Source organism: Callospermophilus lateralis, chromosome 7 (genome assembly GCF_048772815.1).
Source record: "Callospermophilus lateralis isolate mCalLat2 chromosome 7, mCalLat2.hap1, whole genome shotgun sequence".
Taxonomy (NCBI): Eukaryota; Metazoa; Chordata; class Mammalia; order Rodentia; family Sciuridae; genus Callospermophilus; species Callospermophilus lateralis.
This window is the reverse complement of record NC_135311.1, coordinates 70,760,418-70,769,428: the sequence shown is the minus strand read 5'-3', so window position 1 is coordinate 70,769,428 and position 9,011 is coordinate 70,760,418.

The window sequence follows — 9,011 nt, the reverse complement described above, 5'->3', positions numbered from 1 at the left end:
AGCTATCCCCTCTCTAGTGATGACATCTAGGTTGCTCAATGACCCCTGCCACAAATGCACATCCTCTAACACATTCCCAGACATAGATCTCATGGCAATTATAGATGCCATAACTATCTCTGCCTGATCATCTATATTTTAAGGGTTGAGGGATTCCACTGATTAAATGAAATTCAACCATATGCCCTATGGTGTGTGATTTTGAGTTTCTTTAGAAAATCTTTCCCACCCCAAGATAATAAAGATGTAGTCTATATATTTTTCTATTAGCTTTATATTTATCCTTATACCTTTAGTTCTTGAATCCTTCTAAGCTCACCTTTATGTTTGATGTGAGGTAAAGATCCAACTCAATTAGTTCCCATGTAATAATCAAATTTCTTAATATCATTTCACAAACAATATATCCTTTCTTCACTTATTTGTGGTATCATCCATGATATGGTGTTTTAGTTAGCTTTTTATTTTTTTGCTGCTGTGACTAAAAGATCTGTCCAGAACAATCACTGAGGAGGAAACATTTGTTGGAGGGCTCACAGTTTTGGAAGTCTTAGTCCATAAAAGGCCAGCTCCATTCCTTGGGGCTCAAGGTGAGGCAGAACATCATGCCAGAGTATGGGGCAAAGGGAAGCAGCTCACATGATCAGAAAGCAGAGGAAGAGATCTTCAGTCACCAAATAAAAAATATATAACCCAAAGCTAAGCCCCTAATGCCCTACCTCATCCTGCCATACCCCATCTGACTTCGGTTACCATTCAGTTAATTTCACCAGGTGATTAATACATTGATTGGGTTAAGGCTCTGGTAACCCAATCATTTCTCCTCTGAACCTTCTTGCATCGTCTCACATGTGAGGTTTTGGAGGACATCTCACATCCAAACCATAATACATGGCGAATTGCCATGTGACAGAGAGCTAGTACTTATGAATTCTATATTTATGGCCTGTCTGTTCCTATGTCAGCACTATGTGTTTTTTGAAAATATGATGGACATGTGATATGTCTTAATTCCTCAATTTCTAAATTTAAAAATTATTTTTAAGCTGGGTGTGATGGCACACACTATAATTCCAATGACTCTGAACACTGAGGCAGAAAGATTGCAGGTTTGATGTATGGAGATTCCTTAGAAAACTTGGAATGGAACCACCATTTGACCCAGCTATCCCACTCCTTGGTCTATACCCAAAGGACTTAAAATCAGCATACTAAGTAATGCAGCCACATCAATGTTTATAGCAGCTCAATTCACAATAGCTAAACTGTGGAACCAACTTAGATGCCCTTCAATAGATGAATGGATAAAGAAACTATGGTATATATATATGCACAATGGAATATTATTCAGTATTAAAAGAGAATAAAATTATGGCATTTGCAGGTAAATGGATGAAGTTGGAGAATATCATACTAAGCGAAGTAAGCCAATTCCCCAAAAAACAAAGGCCACATGATCTCTCTGATAAATGGAAGCTGATCCATAATGGGGGAGGGCATGGGAAAAATGGAGAAACTTTGGGCAAAGGGGAGGGAGAGGAAGGAGGGAGCATGGGGGCAGGAAAGATGGTGGAATGAGACGGACATCATTACCCTAGGTACTAGAGAAATGAAAAAGTTGTGCTGCAATCATGTACAATGAATCAAAATGCATTCTGCTGTCATATATACCTAATTAAAACAAATAAATTAATTTAAAAATAGATTGCAGCTTTGAAATCAGCCTCAGCAATTTAGTGAGGCTCTCAGCAACTTAGCAAAGACCTCGGCAACTTAGAGAGACCCTGTCTCAAAATAAAAAGTGAGAAAAGGGCTGGAGATGTGGCTAAGTGTTTAAGCACCTTTGGCTTCAATCCATGGTACCAAAAAATTTTTTTTTTAGGTATTCATGAGCTTTTATTTTCTTCATATCCAAAATTTTCTGAGGTCCTCTAAAAGTCCTATTGTAATTTTGATTGGAATTCAATGAAAATGACATATGTAATCTTTGATTCTTGTCATTGTATGAGATATGGAAAGTATTATGTATAAATATTAGCCATTTCCAACATTTACTATACATAATGAAGGGATAAATATTATGTATATGTATAGGGACTGGGCAATGTATGAAATAAACACTGAGGTTTTTGCATAACCTGCAATTAAGATGAATGGTTCAGTACTGTGAGAATATTTCTAATACCATAAAATTAACATTTACTCAGTACTTCCTGTGTCTTTTATGTGCAGACACAATCGCAAATGCAAGCTCCCAACTCCAGAGATTCTGTGGTCTCTGGCCTTTTCCACATCACATGAATCCAATGGGCTGTTAATTTTTTCTGGTGTGTTTCAAAGCTTTAATCCTGGAACAAGAGACTAAATGTACCATTATTCGATTGTATGTCTATAGTTAAATTTTCATTTCACTATGCAGCTGCAGTAAATTAAATATTACCATGAACACAGCTCTTTGCCTATCTCATATTGTCAGCTCTCTACTTCTAGGAACTGACATTCTGCAAAATGCAACTGTGGAAAGGGCCAGCCCCAAGGGTTATTATCCTTTTTTCTGTATGTTTGGCTTGATAAAATTTCTTGGTAGTTCCACTGGCCTTTAGCACTCATCTTTTCATATAAGTCTGAGTCCAATTCCTACTTAGATGCTCATTCTCATGTTCTTCTCAGGTTTTGGTTTTTCCTGCTTTGCCAGTTGGTTCTATAAAGGTAATCTGAAACTCATCAAGACAAAGATGAGTGAGGTTTTATGAATTAACCTTCCAGAGATATTTGCGTCTAACTTATAAAGACATGGAACTGCAAGTTGGGCTGTGATCCCTTCCTTTTGGAACCCCTGCACTTTAATTCATATTCCACTTGTGCACAATCTTAGTTTTAGAACTAAGAAGTCCAGAAAATTAAAAAGAACTTTTTGGGTATGTTGTCATTCTTTTAAAAAGCATGTCACCACATTGTGTCTAATACCTACAAAATCCTGTGTGATCACTCTCCCAGTTCAGCACAATTGCTGAGGAGCTGAGCTGTCCAAGAGTAGAGCAGAGTCCTTGGAAGGCTGGGTGGCTCAGCAACACACATCAGCTCTGCTTGCCCAAAAGCCATCTGAGGCACGAGGGAAAGCCCTTGGATTTGTCCAAGGTAATAATAATCACCTATGAAATATATTTGCAGGCTGGAAAGTGTCCAGCTTTCTTGAAGAAAAATTTTTATTTAAACTTTTAAAAATGTAACCAGTCACAGAACAGGCTTACTCCAATTATATCACTAAATACTAAAGAAGCTTCACCTGACTATGATGGAAGTTCAGCTGTAAGAAATAGGATGATTGTTTTCCATTGAATTTTACTCAAAATGATTTCCACTGAAAGCTTGGGGAAAAAGCTTAGGTCAACAATTATTTGGTTCTTAGTTTCTACCAGGTGCACTGAACTTTCCAAAACCAAGCTGGAGTTGTAAAGAGTCAATGGGAAAATGAAGCAAGGGTCACGCTAAGTTCAGTTCATGATTTGGAGTGTGCTTTCCAAAACTTCTGTCTCAGACTTCCCACAGGGTCATCAGGCAACATTATTAGCAAAACTGTATGACGTGGGAAACCTCAGTCATTCCAAACATGTCCTGACTGTGACATGAATGCATTTCTCAACCGTGGCTCAGGAAGAAAGCAATCACACTTCACAGCAGATTTTGAACATGCACTGATTGCTTCTTCAGAAAGTCTCAGAAAGCAACCTGAGGAACTGAGTAACTTATACTCTGTCCCTTCCAAGTTAGTTGACAGAGGTAATGTCTCACTTTCTTGATTCCTGACAGGCAGCATAATGCCCAGCTCTGCCTGCTCCTTTTCCCCTCCTCCCAAGCCTTGGCAACCACTAACTTCACTCTTGCCTCTATAGTTTCGTTCTTTCCAGAATATTATATAACTGAAAACATCCAGTAGGTCACCCTCTCAGATCTGGCTTCCCTCACTTAGGAATATGCAGGTTTTGCTGGATTCAGATTTCTTTACCTATTCCTTCTACAACTTTTGTCCCATGACCCTTAAGTCCCTTCCTGTAGACTTGTGTCTTTATACAGTTTTTTTTTTTCTGAAAACAAGAACTATTGCTTCTGAAAGCTCAGTGTACTGCTTCTTGGAATTCCAGCTTGTCACACATAAATTCAGTATATAAATATTATTGGGTTTTTTGTTGTTTTTACTCTTTTTCTGAGTTCTATAAAGAGCACAACTCTTAAAGGAAACCCTCGTCTGCCCTCTTGTGGATATCTACTAATAACTACTCACGCTCCTCAAAGTTAATGGAATTTGGCAGGCAAAATGGAAACAGGGAATTGGTGGTATTATTGCTTGCTCCCACCAATGAGCAACTTGGAGATTACCTCCCTGGCTGGTCTCAGCTACATAAACTTTAAAGTTTTATTTGATAGACTTAGCTAGTTTGTTCTTGTAGTTAGTGTATGAGTAGTTTTCAAATTTCTGTTGTTGTTTGTTTGTTTGTTTGTTTGTCTCAATTCCAAGGTTATGAGTTAAGGCAGAATGCAAGACATTTTCTTCACTAAATTGTTTGAAACAGTTCCATGTGGAGAGTTCACTGCCAGTTTTTCATGTTTTTAATATTACAAGAATGTCTTTGTGCACGTGGACAGTTATTTTCTCCCTCCTAACATTTTAAATAGGAATATTTAAAAGACTCAAAAAATTAGAAAGAGAAACAAACACTCATATACCTTTACTTAAGAAAGAATTTTGTTAGTATTTTTGACATACTTACTTCTTATCTATCTTTGAATATTTTCTTAGATGGATCATTTAAAAGTAACTAATAGATTTCATGATACCTCACCCTTAAATACTTCAGCTTGCATCTCCTAAGAAGTACATTTTTATAAATAAACACAACGCTATTAGCACAGTTAGAGAAGTCCACAAAAATTAATGCTAATTCTCTAACATAATCTGGTAATCCATCACTTTCTAATTTACCCAAATGCCTTTAAAATACTTTTATAGCTATGCCATTTATTTATTTATGCTTTTTGAGCCAGTATCAAACAAAATTTCATGTCTTGTGTGTTAGTCAGCTTTTTGTCACTGTGACCTAAATACCTGACAAGAATAATTTAGAGAAAAGTTTATTTTGACTTACAGTTTCAGAGGTTCAGTCCATACTTGGCGGATTCCATTCCAAAGGCCTGAGGTGAGGCAGAACACTGTGGCAGAAGAGCATGGGAGAAGAAAGCATCTTACCTCATGGTGGCCAGGAAGCAGAGAGAGAAAAGAAGAACCCAGGGACAGATATAGCTCCCAAGGTCATGCCCCTAGGTCCCACAGGACTACAGTTGTTCATTCAAATTATTAATTCATCAAATGGATTAATCCACTGAAAAGGATAATCAACTAATCATTGCTTGAAAGCCCCACCTCTGAACCTTGCTGTGCTGGGGATCATGCTTTCAACACATAAAGTTTTTTTTGGGGGGGTGTCTTTCTGGATTCAACCATAATGCCTTGTATTTGTATATCTGCTTAGATTCAAACTATAATAACTGTCTTGTTTTTAAAGTTTATTAATCATTTTTTAAATCCCATCAACTTTTTAAAGAATGCAGATTAGTTTTCTCATGTCGCTCAGGATCGGCCTACTTGCATTCTCAAGGTAGAGTTTAACTTGTTTTACTTTCCCCTGTGTTTCCCATACACTGGAAACTCCACTGAAATGCTTGCTCACATTGTGTAATTGTAATCACTTATAATTATGAGCTTTTAGATATTTACAATGCTGCAATTTTGACTATAGGATGTCACTTTAAGTGACCTTTTGTACATTTTTAATATAACTGTTAATTCTTAATCATGTTTTTGGCTTCATAGAACAGAAATATGTCATGACCACACATTGTATTTTTGCCTTAAATCTGAGACTTCTCCAAAATTCTATCCTTATTCTGTATGTAAGACATTGTCATTATAATGTGCCTTGATGTGTATCTATTGTAATTTTGCACATTTTGGGTCCTGTAAGCCTCTTCTATATGATTTTCCACTTTGTTTTTGTTTTTTAACTTCCCATTTCATTCTTTAGGTTTGGGAAATTTTCTGATTTTATTTTATTGAAAATGTTGTGCATTCCTTTGTTTTGTGTCTCTATGCCTTCATCTATTCCAATAAATCTTAAATTTGTTCTTTTCATGTTATCCCATAATTTTTGGAAGTTATGTTCATGGTTTCTTAACATCTTCTCTCTATGGTCAACTCTATTTTCAAAATTATATATTGTGTCTTCATTGCCTGTAGTTCTGTCTTCCAAGTGGTCCAGTTTGTTGGTGATGCTTTCTATTCAATTTTTAATTTTTTAAATTGTTTCTTTATTTCAAGGATGTATGGTTCTCTTCTTTCCAGAATATTTATCTCTTTATTAAAGTCATCTTTTTCTCCTCGTATTTGCTCTCTTACATCATACTTTACTTCATAGATCAGTTTAAACTATGTACATTCTAAACTTCTTCTGGAACATTTCATCCACTGTTGTGTTGATGAATTCTGTTATTGGAGTATCTTGTTTTGCTTGGGACCAATTAGTTTCCTTGATTTTTCATGTTGTTTTTGTATCTACCCATATAACAGTATGGATCTGAGGTAGTAGAGTTCCTACCCTGTGGAATTATAGTGTCCCTGACGGTTTCAAGTACCTCACTGTTTAGGAGGAGACAAATAATAACAACCAATGAAAACAATTTATAGCATTAAACCAAATATTTTCTACTATGATGTCTACAGTGTTAATTATCACAGTAAACGGACATGATATGATCAGTTATTGCCTATAATAAAAATACTTTCAAATGGTGAACAGGGAGAGAACAGAAGTGATATAGGATGTGATGATTATGAGGGAAGAGAAGAGAAGACAGAAGTAAAAAATTAAAGGAAGAGTGAAAGAGAACATTAGAGATTGGCTGTTAGCAGAAAAAGAGAATTAAGGGAAATAGGAAAGAGAAAAATATATATATAACAAAAACTAAAAAAAGAAAAAAACTAAAATATACTAATCAAACATCCTACTGCACAAAACACTTATCCATGTAAAATAAGTGGTTTCAAAAATGCTAGAGATGAGGGGAAAAAAAAAAAGGAAACTGCATAAATGTCCACATACCATTAAGATCACAAACAGTGAAAAATAATTTAAAAAGAAAAGAAAAAAAATCTTGATGAAAAGTTAAAGAATTCTTTAAAAAATTTTTGTTGTTGTTGTAGATGGATACAATACCTTTATTTTATTTATGTATTTATGTATTTTTGGTGCTGTGGATCGAACTCAGTGTGTCATAAGTGCTAGGCAGCTGCTCTTCCACTGAGCCACAACCCAGCCCAGTTAAAGAATTTTTTTCTTTTGGAATTCAAAATATTCTGAGCTTCTCTTCTCAGCAGTTTTAGGTGGAGTCTTCTGTTGTGTGATGCTGCACCCTCTGGATTGCTGGAGTGAGAAAGGTAATCCCATAGGTGGAGTGACTAGAGGCAGGGTTTAGGTTTAAACTGGCTTCAGGCTCTTCTCTAAATGGTAATTGGTCTGGGGGTTTTAAGTCAGTGCACTCACTGGTCTATGCAGGAAGACTGTACCCCAGGGATCTCTCTTGGGTTCCACTTGTGTGATGGGGAACCAATTCTTAGTCTCCTGTGTTACCTGCAGACCCCATTTTTCCTGGTCTCAGGTTCAGTCTCCAAACAATATCTCCCACCCCCACCCTTTCTGGGGTTATGGCCAGATGCATCTCTCCCATCCAGTCCTGCAAGCGGTTGTATTTCAAGCCAAACTCAGGTTTGCCAGGAATCGGCTTTCTCAGTGGCTGGTCCCTGTGCTGTAGCTGCAAAATGATTCCTTCCTTTATCCTCCACACCTGCTTGGAGAGATGATGGCTTCTTCCCCCATACACAGATATCACGCAGCTTGTCCTTCAGGTTTGTTGGGCAATGTCCTTGGTCTCTAAATGCTCCATACCCAGACACACCGCTGGCCTCCCCCAAATGTGGGTTCCTTAATTTCCTTATTCCTCTACTATGCTCATGGAGGGACCTCTCTGGCTGGAGCTTCTGGCCTGGCTGTGGCAGTGGCTGTCGCGATGGCTTTTCCCCCTTATTTTATTATATCTAATTTCCTGTGACCCCAGTCTGCTTTGAATGTCCAGTTTTAGTTTCCAGTAAAGTCCCCCCACCTTTTTTTTCCACCCACCTTGCAGAGAAGCTGCCCGTCTGCTTTCTTGGTTTCATGCCATGGAGCAGCCAAGAATGTGACCTCCTCTATTCCACCATCTTGGATCTCCCCAAAAATGAGCATTTGAAAAGCACAGTCCAGTTGATATTTATGTGCACTAGATATTAAGAATTATTGATTTTGTCTTTTACTATCTAGCTCTGGCCTTTGACCTCTGGCCCCTTACTTCATAATGCCTCCAAAATGGATGAGACATTTCATTAATTAGCAAATGCTACCAGAAAAAAAAAAAAAAGCAACTTTAATGCTCCATTTAACTTTTTGGGTTCCTATTTTTCCTTGAAATTTGACCTTGATATCATTCATTACAATTTTCTGAGTTTTGCCAAATGCTAAGAATATCTATCCCAATTATGAATTCGGGGATTGGAGAAGTAAACACAGGACAAGTTTGGAGACCCACTGGATCTATTGTGAGTTGGAGCTTGACCAAAACTCTATTGATCACCTGACCCCCATAAGTTCCTATTTTACTGGAAGGCCACAATGATATTTTGGATTGCCAATGTTAATTCATAGCCTATGTCTATCAGTCCTCAAAGATTTGATCATTGCCTTTTCCATAAACAACGGTAAAAGGCCTTAGGTCCCTTTGGGGAAGGATGGGAGAAAGATTAACAGTAAATGTTTTTGGTAGGTACCAGGGTCCTTCCTCAAGGGGAACTACCTCCCCTTCATTCAAAGAGTTCTGGGACTGAAAACTAGCTCAAGTCTGGGAATTGGTTAAGAGGCCATGGTCCT